Source organism: Lissotriton helveticus, chromosome 6, assembly GCF_964261635.1.
Source record: "Lissotriton helveticus chromosome 6, aLisHel1.1, whole genome shotgun sequence".
Lineage (NCBI taxonomy): Eukaryota > Metazoa > Chordata > Amphibia > Caudata > Salamandridae > Lissotriton > Lissotriton helveticus.
The window spans coordinates 616301844-616315540 of record NC_136067.1 but is presented as its reverse complement, the minus strand read 5'-3'; the positions used below and the strand labels follow the sequence as shown (position 1 = coordinate 616315540).

General features: G+C 43.3%; 1 protein-coding gene across 8 annotated transcripts in view; it reads right to left on the bottom strand.

The window, feature by feature from the left end:
* MYO6 (myosin VI) overlaps positions 1-13697 on the bottom strand; it is a 909629-nt gene that overhangs the window by 798625 nt on the left and 97307 nt on the right. The window lies entirely within an intron of this gene.

Sequence of the window (13697 nt, the reverse complement as noted above, 5' to 3'; positions counted from 1 at the left end):
GCATGTCCCATGACAACACCAGACTGCTATGCCATATAATCAACCACTCGGCCCAAAGTAGCAAAGCGGCCGTAATGATAGCCCTAGATGCCGAAAAAGCGTTTGACAGAGTCTCGTGGCCCTATCTGGATCACTGCATGGGGAAATTCGGGCTGGGACCCAACTACAGGAGGATGGTGATGGCGCTCTACAACAGCCCCAAAGCACGAGTAGTAGTGAACGGCGGGACCTCAAACATACTGAACCTGGGCAGAGGCACACGACAGGGTTGCCCACTCTCACCCGGCCTCTTCCTATTGGCAATAGAACCGCTTCTAACAATGATACGAACGAACGAAGATATAGCTGGGGTGCCAATAGGGGGAGAAAAATTTAAGCTAGCGGCGTATGCAGATGATGTGTTAATAATGACAGAAGACCCTGAGAGATCTATCAAGGCACTGACAGACACAATTGAGAGGTACGCCCAGGTCTCAGGGTACAAACTCAACAAGGACAAATCAGAATGCAAGCCCCTAAACATCCACACAACAAGTACAGTACTCGGGACGTCAGGCCTAGCGTGGCAAAATAAACCAATTAAGTATCTAGGCATTCTCTTCGAGAGGAACTTGAGCACGACACTAGAACATAACGAACAGGTCATAATCCAGAAAATCAAGGCCAAAGTAGACGGATGGTCGCCCAAGTTCACAACATGGTGGGGGAGGGTAGAAACAATAAAAATGATGCTCACACCAATGGTGAACTATATGCTAGCCATGCTACCCCTAACCAACACAGATGACTTCCACAAAAAGATAGACAAGATACTGAACGATTTCCTATGGAGAGGGAAGAAGGCCAGAATAAGCTTGCAAAAACTCAGACTATCAAAGGAACAGGGGGGGCTAAACATAACAAACTTCAAACGATTCCACGAGGCGTGCCTAGCTAGACAGGGATTGCACTGGCTAGACCCAAGACAGGACTACACACCGGCATGGCTAACACTAGAGCAGGGGTTGCTAAAAGGTATGAAACCCATCACCCTCCTCACGGCCACCAAACACCCGGCAATAAAAGATAACCCGGTACTCAGAAACACAAAACGAGCTCTGCTGAAAATTGACAAACTTCTAAACACGAGCATCAAAGGAGGGCCCTTTGAATCAATCTGGCACAACCCATCGCTAAAATACAGGGGTAAGGTCCTAGACATGCGCGACTGGTATAGCCAAGGGATATCCACAGTCAGGGAACTTAAGAACAAGGGCACTGACGTAACATTCGACACCCTGAAAGGAGAGTACAACCTAAACAGCGTAGAACTATACAACTTCCTGAAGATAAAAGTAGCAATAAGGAAGGCGAACCTCAACACCCAGACACCCTCGATACTACAGCTGGCTAACAGCCTGAACACGCTAGGACACCAGGTAGCACACCTGTACAAGATCCTAGGCCCCAAACACACCAAACTCAATGACAAGGTCATAAACTTCTGGGGGGAGGCAGCAGGTCAAGCACTCAGCGAGGAAGCTAAAGCAGAGCTATGGAGGTCCACCAGTCGGAAAAAAGTGACGGCCACGCTGAACCAGACAAAATTTTGGCTGATACACAAGGCATACTGGACACCAGCCCGATTAGCCACAGTAGGCATTAGAGACAGTGACGTGTGCTGGAACTGTGATAAAGAAAGGGGAGACTTAGAACACCTCCTACTAAAATGCCCAAAAATCAAGGACTTCTGGGGGAAGATCAGAACACTTATCCACGAGATCACAGGCATAGACATACAAACAGACCTCACAAGCCTGGCCCTAGGGTTCACGTCCCAGGCAATCACAAAGACAGAGGACCGGGACCTCATAGATCTCCTGCTGACAGCCACAGTCAAAGTAGTCCTAACTAACTGGAAGGACACATCAAAGGCGGCTCCACAGGCGTGGCTCAACTGGGTCACGTTCCTGAGGGGGGCGGACAACATAACAGCAAAACACACACCGAAGACGCACAAGCAGTCGACAATGTGGGGATCTCTAGACCACTACCTGTCATCACACAAGCCACCGTAGGCGTGAACGAGATACATCTGAGGGTGCTTGCTGAAATAGGTCAGTGCTAACAGAACAACGCATCTCCTACTTTATCTATATCTCTCTCCACTGTCTCCCCGGGGCGGCGCGGGGCACAAGATGATTGATCACAGAGACGTACAAATGCCATGAACACCAATGGACGCAATATGGACTATGAGACTACGAACTGGTGAATGATCTCAAGAGCACGGACTACCGCCCCCCCCCCCTCTTTTCTTTTCTTCAGCCTATTTTCTTTTCTTTTTCTTTTTCCACTCATGTATAAGCCTCTTCCCTGTATGTAAAATTATATTTTTCTATATACAATAAAGAATTTCAGAAATAAAAAAAAAAAAAAAAAAGATTGGCATATACGAATACCACAAACATACAAGATATGTTTTCAAAGCACAAAAATGAAATTCTCCTCACGCTTCATTCGCGGAGCCCCCCACCCAGGTGCTGTATCCTGTTCACCTGTTCCTTCTCATTCCACTTCCCTCCCCATGCAGCCATAGCCGGGCGTTCACGGATATGTCCACGTAGCACAGAAATAACACCCAGATGCTGCCCCAGTTCTAATTTTCTATTTAGCATGTGTGTATGGCTCAAAAGCACCCCCATGTGCTGCCTCTGCTCTCCTCTCCTCTCCGGCTCTCACCAGTATGTAAATATTACAAGGCGGAGTGGATACTGAAGAGTTACAGTAACCGTAGACACATTAATTCGGCAGACCACCACCTCCGATGCCCTTCTGAATCAGTTAACGAAAGGGTAGATAAAGATGCACCAAATACACTAATGGCGATTACTGCTGTGTTTATAAACACCCTGGTTATATGTGAAGCTGGAGGGTGTTTACATAGGCTTGTATGTGCATTTTAAGTATGTTGTGAAATGATTTACATGCATAAAGTGTAACCATACTTTCATAGAACTCAATATACTAATGTAATAGGTACGCACAAGTGCGCTTGATGGGCATGTAAGTATTTACAGCATCTACAGGGGGAGAAGTTCAATGGGCGGTCAGGTGGCAATTACTGGTACTATGGTCGAGGGGACACCTCAAGGGGGTTCAACAAGCACTGGGGTTGCTTTTTTGCAGTAAGGCCAATATCTGCCACATCTTTGAATGTTGCTAAAGTTTTCCTCTGGGTGTCTGACGGGCACCATCTAAAGTGTTGCCCTTGGTCCCTCTCGGTTCCTCCCCTTTACTCACAGGGGCCCTCCCGTCCCCTGACCTTCAGGACTTCTGCCCCCCATCTCCCTCAGACCATCCCTGTCCCCGGGCCCTCACCGGTGTGCGCGTAGCTGACGGGCACCCTCCAGATGCTGAAGTGCGCGGAAACGGAGCTGAAGTACTTGCCGAAGGCCAGCGGCAGGATGCTCCAGCGGTAGAGACGCGGCGGCGGCAGCTCGGCGGCAGGCAGGGCCCAGGCCCGCAGCAGCGGCGGCAGCAGGGTGCAGATGGCCATGATGTGGAAGAGGGAGACGGTGACCGGGTAGGGGAAGGAGGTGAGCAGCACCTTGTTCACCACGTTGCCGCCGGCGCCCAGCGTGTACCAGAGCAGACAGAGCAAAGCCACGTGCGCGCCCTCGCGCATGGACGGGCCCTCGGCGGCCGCCATAGCCGGGCAGGCAACCGGTGACTGTTGGATTTCCAGATCAATAACACACCCAGTTTTCTTGACACTTAATATGGGCAGGTATAAAAACTGAGAGGTCGATGCCAGCCGTTCAAATTAATTGCAAGTAAACAGAACACCTGCATAACATTTGCTATAAGTGAAAAACAACGTCGAACGGCGGGCGGGCGGGAGGGAGAAGGCACGGACAACGGGAGGGAGGGCGGGGGATGAACACGACGAGGGACAGCATCGAACACGGACAGTGGGCGGGCGGGAGGGACGAGGCACGGACAGTGGGCGGGAGGGAGGAGGCACGGACAGTGGGCGGGCGGGAGGGAGAACTTCGAGAAGGCACAGACAACGGGACGGCGAGAGGGAGGGTGTGGGGGGCGGGACTTAAAAAAAAGACAAGGAAACGCCCCCGAATCGCGTCGTGACGGGGGAATCAGTGATGGACAACCATGTCTTCCAATGGCTAGCCTCCATTTATGGAGCTAGCCAATGAAGAAGGGGCGGTTTCAAGTCCCCAATATTGAGATAACATTAGATTTCGCCCTGCGCGAGCACTGCTGCGCAGTGCTACGGCCAGGGCGAAACCTAAAAATAGTTTACAGCATTCTTAATCTATACAAATCTTTACTCAGGTATAAAAAAGAAAATGTAAATACATCCTAGTAAGGGTAGCATTAATTAACAGAAACAATGCATTTTACTTATTAACAGAACTACATTTACTAAAAAGAGAATCTAATAGCAAATTCCACACAGAGCTCAACTTAGTGGACTACGGTGGGTGGCAGGTCCGCTTGAGATTGTTCACCAATATTTTTTTTTTTAAAAAGCATTGACAATGCCAATAGATTTGGTGTATAGATGAAAGTGCCTCACATCAACACAACAACATCTAAAATAAATTAAAAGACTGTAGAAAAAAAAACATGCTGCTGCCTAAACAATGAGGGGGCATATGCTTGCAATAACAAATTAAACATAAGAAGTGGCTATCCTGCAGTGATACTGTACATAGTGAAACTTTGTTTTTACATTTTAGCATGACCACCAAATTTAGACATAACGTGTTGGCCATCTTTTAATGGTACAATATGGACAATACTATTCCATGATGGTCACCTGGTTTTGCACTGCACATGAAATGAGCAGACCGAAATGGTTTGTTAATACTGGTTAGGGAGTTACTTTAAAAAAAAGCAATAAACGAGTAGAAGGAAAGAAATGAAAGGAGCTCTATAAAAGAATAAATGTAAAGGACTGGCCCAGCAGGCCTGGCACATAAGCATACTCATTTTCGGGCAGATGTGCGCAAGTGATCAGCCAAATGACATCATGTATGGTGCAGGTCTCATGCGGTCATGTATGGAAGTGATGGAGCGAGGATGAAAACAAAATTTTTTGTATACCTCTCGTGAAGTCATTTCCCCCTAACAGTAATATGTACTAATCGTGTGGTCTTGAAAGTAACCAACATAGAAGAGAATGCACACACAAATACACGTGGGACTCTAATTTGCTTATGTTGCGAATCATAATCTACTAATTAAGTGAAGTTGTTATATTAATCCGGTGCACAAATGTCATAATCTAACCAAAATCTGTGTGTATATGCTTTTTGTATGTCAAATTGTGGCAGAAATGTTGGAGAATGGGGAGTAAACCATGCTTATATGTGGCTAAATTGCTAGGCAATAAATAATAGGGTTACCTTAGAATGGGAGGAGGTAAACAAAAGGGTTATATTTCAAAATGTAATGTTTAATTGGGTTTGTTTCTATAATAGTTCCCATTATGGCCCATGCGGCCTACAAAAAGATGGAGGGTTTCGAGACTCCGAGATTGTGATGATGTACACATGCGCGACTGTGCTCGAGAGAAGTGCAAGCAGCCTGTGCCTGTACAGCGTGGGTCAAGGTCAACGTGGCCTGGACGTTCGAGCTAGTACCAACAATTTGCATGTCCGCATCGTGAGCATGGGAAAATGATCTGAAATAACAATTTAAAGGACACAAGCGGAAAGAACTGTAAAAGGACAATTGAGACTTTATTTTTTTATTTTAACGATGACTTGGCGGAAATATGGACAATGAGGAGATGAGGTTATGCTCATCCATCCCTTGATTCGACCAATAAGAATGAATGAGGACCCTAAAAGATTCGAATCTTAGAAAGATAAGTTAGGGAAAAAGGGTATAAAAAAGGACGTTTAGAAGTAAGAAAGAATCTTGCTTTTTGATTTTATTTTGCACCACAACATGCTGTCGGATTGACAAACTTTTACTATGGTGCAAAAACTTTGACATTTTTGTCTACTTTAACTTTTGATGGGAGGTGAACATCAAGAAGGAATAGAGAGGTGGTTTTTGGGAACTGTTCAGTCCTTGTTCTGATGTCCGTGTCCTGAAATCTTGGTAATATATTTTCAATTTATTTTCTGAAATGGTATGCTAATAAATATAAAGGTTTGAATTTAACTTCTCTTTCTTTCTAGGTTATTAAATAGAGTGAATAAAAGTAAGGTCATGCCAGGAGAGATAATCTCCAAATAAAAATAAAATAAATTGAGAATTAAGCTGGTCTTGTTGTCCATTAGTTAACTTTTACTAGCAGATCCATTGACAATAATGGTGGGGTGTTTTAATGTTTCAAGAAAACAAAATCATAGTAATATCAATTACTGCAGATATATATATTGTATACATTTAGTATAAAATAAGACACTCTGCTAAAAATCCAGCGGCTCTCCTCTACGTTTTCACCAATCCAGGGAGCAGGGTGAATGTGTGTATACAGATTATTTGTCAGTGGGGCCCATAACACCGCAAGTTATGTGTGAATAGCTCCGAGGGAGTATGGTGATGGCTCTGAAGGTTTTGTATGGAGCCACGCTGGATCAGAAGCAGAGTGCAAATGACACACAGGCAGAAGAGGGTGACTCAAAGTGTATGTGTGTATATATATATATATATATATATATATATATATATATATATATATATTCACTGAAAAAACCATAGGTTATAGACCATATATAGTTAGGAATTAGCATTTAGAAAACCTTATTTTACTCACACAAAACCATTGAAATTCCATATATAGTTAGTTGCACTAACTATATATCGCGCACCCGCAATCCACTGCTGATGATGTCACATATTACATCATTCATGACATGGTCAGTGACATCACTGATGACATCACTGATGACATCTCAAATGACATCACTGATGACATCATGGATGACATCTCATTTGACATTACTGATCACATCACTGATGACATCATTCATGTGATGATACAATGAACCTCTTCAGACTCTAATATAACCTTAGATACACTCAGTGTAAACAGACACTCACAGACTGTCACTCATCCATGGAGTTACTCACACACCTAGTCAGTCTTGCAAAGAATCAATCACACCTCGATTTCCTCAACTATATAGTTATACACACCTTACTTATTGGAACATATAATAACACATATTTACTCTGTTATACAATCCCTGATACAAGTTCACAATAATCCATACAGCCACTCACACATTCACTGGCTCTTATGCACAGTTATTTATATATGTCAACTATCACATGTACTGTGTTTTACATATGTACTTACTTTGACATGTAGCACTGAGATATCCATTCACTCACCAATACACTCATGCACACAGTCAACCGCCCATACAGATGTTTCCACATGCACTTTTGAACCCATACATCTAGTGAATCAACTGCTCACACATCTATGCACAGAGTCATACACCTCCCAGACACCCACACACACACTCAGTCTCCCATACAAATACTTGGGCAACTAATCAATAACCCATATAGTTAGTCATATAGCTAATGATCAACACATGCATCAGATTACAAAACAACAGACACAATGATGCACAATTTAAAACAGTTTAGTCACTAACCCATGCACTCAGTGAGACACATTTAATCACTCACTTATACAGTCAGTCATGCACCTACTAAATCCTTCATCCAGACACTTATACATCCACTCATTCTTCAATATGTAAGACATATTTTAACTTTACAGAAGCATACAGTCACTGGATGTTGTCATCAGTGATGTCATCAGTGATGTCATTTGAGATGTCATCAGTGATGTCATCAGTGATGTCACTGACCATGTCATGAATGATGTAATATGTGACATCATCAGCAGTGGATTGCGGGTGCGCGATATATAGTTAGTGCAACTAACTATATATGGAATTTCAATGGTTTTGTGTGAGTAAAATAAGGTTTTCTAAATGCTAATTCCTAACTATATATGGTCTATAACCTATGGTTTTTTCAGTGAATTTTCAAGGTTTTGTAAATGCTAATTCCTAACTATATATGGTCTATAACCTATGGTTTTTTCAGTGAATTTCATTGTTTTTTTAACAGCTAATATCTGTAGCTGTAAAATGTATTCTTCTTTAAATCCAAAAATATATTTTATATGTTTATGAATAATTTTTTTTTAAAATATTTTTTTTTCTTCGTTCCCGCTTCGCGAATCGGGAAGCTTCCCGTTAGCTGACCTTGATGCCGCGAAATAGACCGCGAGCCGGTAAACGTTTCTTTACCGCAAGTGCCGCGTTAGAAAACAACATCGTGACGCCTCCCGTCCGCATGACGTTCCACGTTGTCGCGTGATACGTCATATGACGTGCTACGTTAGCGAACTGGTACGCGAAGCGAGTGCCAAAGCGCAGGTTTCTGGAAGCAAACCGGGAGGCCCTGCAAAGCGCTTAACGTAAACACAGCAAGTCATGTGACTTGGTAATAACACTTTTCATTGGTTCATTTCACTTTTGGTTTCCTAATGATGTAAGACTAGGTCATATAATCTAAAATGAACACTTTTGATTGGTTGAGAACTCTTGTTTTTCCCAAATGATGAAAATCCCTCCTTCTTTCCTCACTCTGACTTTCATCATTGTGAGAGAAAGACCCTTTGTGATCACTGAGCAATGGCTTCTTTAGTAGCTTCAGCTGGTGCTTCCCCACCACCTCCACCACATCCAAGGAAGAGTGGACCACCTGCTCAAGTTGTAATTCAACAAGAAGAAGAAGAAGAGGAACAGGAGGACGAGCACGAAGAGAGGCAGTTTTTGCCTGAGCAGCCCAAGACGTCTCACCGGAAAGAAAACTTCATTTGGCAATTTTTTAAAATTCCCAAAGGTCAGAAAAAAGTAAATGCAAGATACGTAACTTGCCTTATATGTCAAGATAGACTGTCCAGAGGGACCGACAAAAAATACAGTTTCGGAAACTACACAATGCATCGCCATATGACTAGGTGGCATCCTAACAACTACAGTGCTGCACAGTTTCGGAACGACCTAGATAATCTCCCTATTATGGCCAGAAGATCTGTTGTACCGGAAGTAACGGGACCAGAGGGCAGGGAGATGGTGCCAAATATACAAATGAGATTTGGTGAAGTAAAACACACCTGCGTATTTTGCGATGGATTCATTTCCTACGGAGAAAGAAGCATCACTCTGATCAACAGAGCTATTGACTATCATATGCAAGTTTGTCCGAAACGCCCAAAATAATAAATACTTCTTTTTTTTGTTTTGTTGCTCCTGTTGAGCCCTTTACAATGAATCGTTTTCATTGCCCCCTCCAAGAAAAACCCAAAAAAATATAAAACTGTTCCGAAAAATTCAAAAACATTAAAAAAATGTTCAGAAAAATAAAAAAAAAAGTTCTTTTCAGAACTACCTCCCCGTTATTAAAAAATTGGTACAATATTTGGAACTGTGCCAACCTCTATTTCTCTTAGTTCGCTTCCTAGTTCGCTCGCTGGTACGCGAACTGGAAGCGAACCAAAAACAGTAAGTATAAGGGAAGGAAACACACACTTATGTTAAAAGAAAGACAGCTATAGGGGAGTAAACTAGAGATACTATTACCCATAATCCACTACTGATGATGTCACATATTACATCATTCATGACATGCTCAGTGACATCATCAGCAGAGGATTGCGGGTTTTTTGGCAACATGCCTTATCCACGGTTTAATAACGCTGCCTTTTGCTTTATATAAGTTTTCAAATTGTATGAAATATATACCAATAGGTCTTTATGAACCTTTAGGTAGTGCTTTTGTTCATGAGGTCTGGTCGCTTCCATACACATACAGATGTTTCAAAGATGATCAAGAAGTTTATCTGAATGGAGAGGAATGCACTGAGACGCCAGATCATTCACTAATGTGTAGGCACATACAGTTACACGATTCATGCAACAAACACCGACCAAATATGGCTTGCGTGTTGCAAGGCACGCCAGTTCCTGCTATCATCCCCACGTTCAAGTTGTTGGAAAATGGTAGTTATTTGATGCTCAATAATGAAGATTGTTCTGAGTTAATTAAAAGTATTCCTTTTATCGTAACAGTAAGTGAACGGGTTATTTGCTGCAGAAATGTTCTATTTCCTCCCACACATGAACATAGGGAGTTTTCAATCTGGCCACAAATACCAACCTTGGGACACGTTTCAACGGCATGACAAGAATAAGAGCTCTTTTGTCTCAGAGAGAGGTGGCCTTGAGTTCGGCCCGTGAAACTTTCGTACTTCACATAGCGAACACCCGTACACAGGTTTGCCTTTCAATTTCAGCAACATGTTTCCGACTATCTTTAACGCATCCTCCACAAAATCCCTGGCACACTTTTTTAAAGTTGTTACCAGTGGTCTCGTGACTTCATTTGAGAAAATCTTTGGAGTCATCCCTGCTCCCTTTCATTCCATTTTCTCCACTCTGGTTCGTGGATTGCATTTTTACTTGCATTACCAGCGGACGCTCTTGTGCTTTTTTACATTTTTAAATATGGATGTCCCTCCTATGCAACCTCCGACCCTGCAGCTGCTGACACTGTTCCGCAATCGCATGCTAGAATATTATGGCACAATGCCGTTGGCGATATTAAGCACGGCATATGGATTATCTTTTCGGTTCTCCTACTTCACCTGTGTCCAGCCTGTATTTCACTGCCTGACCTGTGATTTCGATTGGGCCATTGATTTGTGTCTCTGCGGACCGGTTTCTCCTGACGTCGACTTTAATCAGCTGATGACTCCTATCATTACTCACGAGTTGATTTGTCCTGGCGAAAGGATTATGGCTGTGGCATTGATGCATGGACTACTTGGTCCCTGGAATTTACTGGCGGCAGCACAGTCTTTCTTGGAACACAGCTTTCTTGAAAACCCACCGAGCTGTCCTCTGATGGTGATAGAGGATCCGGTGCTGGGAGAGCACGTATGTTCTTTTCCGCTTTTAAATTGGATGGCTGAACTGTTTTCGGATGAAGACGGTGACTTCCTGTTGGAGGCTGTTGCAGCTTATTTTGCATACACAGTTATGTCATAGACCTTTTTCATGTTTCATATGCTGAGTACTAGCATTTCATTGACAATTCATTGACTTAATTGTCAAGTTTTTATTATTTACCTTGCCTATTGGCTTAAGACTCGATAAAGTACTTGGCTGTTTTATTTTTCTTTAGCATTGAATTTTCCTAGTTTTTAATGCTTTACCTTGCGGACCGTCCACATATAAACTTGCAATCTGCTCTCATGAGATGGCACTTCTATTATCTTATTCAGTTCGTTTCCGGATCATGAGGAGGTGTCATCTAGGTCCTGGATATCTTTACACCGTGTTAAGTTAGCATGGGCTCATTACCGGTTTAAACGCCATTTTTCCTTTTTTGCAACTTCTGCACACGACATTTAGTTGTTGCTTTAGCTTTCCACCTAGTAGTTCATCGTGGTTTACATGAGAATAATATGTTATTGGTCTACTATCTGCTTTACTTGTTAAACTATATCTGTACAGCGAGTGCTAAAGTTTCAAGAACAACACGATACAGAATTGTTATGAGGTCTGATCTCCACGACTTCATACTCATAACATAAGTGCAACTTCTGCCAATTCTGGGCATGAGGCGGGTTTTATATTGCTTTGCCGAACACACATACACAACAGTTGATGCGGTTCACATGAAGAGAGAGCTGGTGTATGCTGATGTGATTCCTTCAAATCTAAGACACTAAAGTATGGGCACGCCCTAAACCAACACAAAGAGACCTTCTTAGCAAATAATATAATATGTGTATTAGGGAGGGTGAGATATAAGCAGCCGCGGGCCGTGGAGGGAGTTACGGTGAGGCAGGGAGGCGGGGAGGGGGAGAAGCAGGGTGGAGCCCTCTCTACCTTGCCCCTCCCCCTCCCCGCCTCCCTGCCCCACCGTAACTCCCTCCACGGCCCGCGGCTGCTTATAAGTGTTGCTAACTCTTATTCATTTACAGCATGTTAACATACTGTCACCATTCGCTTTTTATGTACTAGTAACTATGCTGGTAATTTTGCTACTGATAATATGTGTACTTGTATTCTCCACCCTGCTTCTCCCCCTCCCCGCCTCCCTGCCTCACCGTAACTCCCTCCACGGCCCGCGGCTGCTTATAAGTGTTGCTAACTCTTATTCATTTACAGCATGTTAACATACTATCACCATTCACTTTTTATGTACTAGTAACTATGCTGGTAATTTTGCTACTGATAATATGTGTACTTTTATTATCTAAGGTACTACGCCTGAGAAGACGGCATTAGTAAATAAACATTTCAAATACACATGTGTTCTTCTTAACTCCATGTTCTGGTTTCTAAGAAATATATAACGACCGACTGTTCATGAGTTCCACGTATCCTGAGGTACTATAAGTTCATATTCTGGATTGTCTAAACATTGAGAGTTTGTTATATCCAATGTGACACTGTACCTAGCTTGCTAAATAGTTTTTGATTACTAACGTGAGTTTTGGGACACCCTAATTCGCCGAGGTTCCAATCCTCTGTCCACAGTTCTGTGTGAGAACAGAAACCCTGCGACAGGGGCACCCCCGACCCTTGCTGGACCTTCATCACACTTGCGATACAACTCCAGCAATGCGCCACCTTTACGGCACAGATACATCACGCATCTGTGCTGTTTTTGCCCCGTGATGCGCCGCATTGTAAATGCAGCACACCATAGGTGACGGAACAGCGGCACAGAATGACTAACACATCCCTGGTGATGCGCCAGTCATCATAAATCTATCCCTATGCTTCTTATCTTGTTAGAGATGAACCGCCATATGTATCATCAAAGTTATTTGCATTTCCTAAATAGCGAACTTTAAGGAATAAATAGCGATTCTTTACCATTCCTAGTTTGCGATGAGCTATTTGCTAATTAGCCGAATGTAGCCCAATGAAGCCCAATGTAGCCCAATGTAGCCCAAAGATGGCCGCCAGACACACAAAAAAACAAATGTAGCCCAAATATCAGCCAGATGTAGCCCAACTATAGCCCAGTGACAGAATGACCAATCAGCTTCGCAAACCTCCGTTACGCGAAGCGGAGCGCTGTTACAGATATATATCTTTTTTTGAACGTTAATTTCTCAAAATCCACTGGAGCACATATATTGAGACCTAGCAAAGGCACATCGGGCTACCAGTCCCTAATATTTTGCCAAGTTTCGTGCAAATCCATTCAGCCGTTCAATTATTATTTTTATTATTTTTTTTTGCCCCGCGGGGCCCTTTTAAAACCTCCACATCAAACCTAGGGGGTCAGCGAGGATCTACTATGCCCCCTTATAGTTATTTCCCCCTTTGTTTTGACCTCCTCTTGTCTCTCGATCCTACCGAGAGACAAGATGGCGGCCGCTACGGACTGTTTGGAATGTTGACAGACGCCGGAGAACCAATCAGCTTCGCTTCACAAAGCTCCGTTGCGCGAAAAGTCCGCGAACCAGAGCGCTAACCGGTCCGCTGTTACAGATATATATCTTTTTTTAAACGTTAATTTCTCAAAATCCACTGGAGCACATATATTGAGACCTACAAAAGGCACATCGGGCTACCAGTCCCTACAATTTTGCCAAGTTTCGTGCAAATCCATTCAGCCGTTCG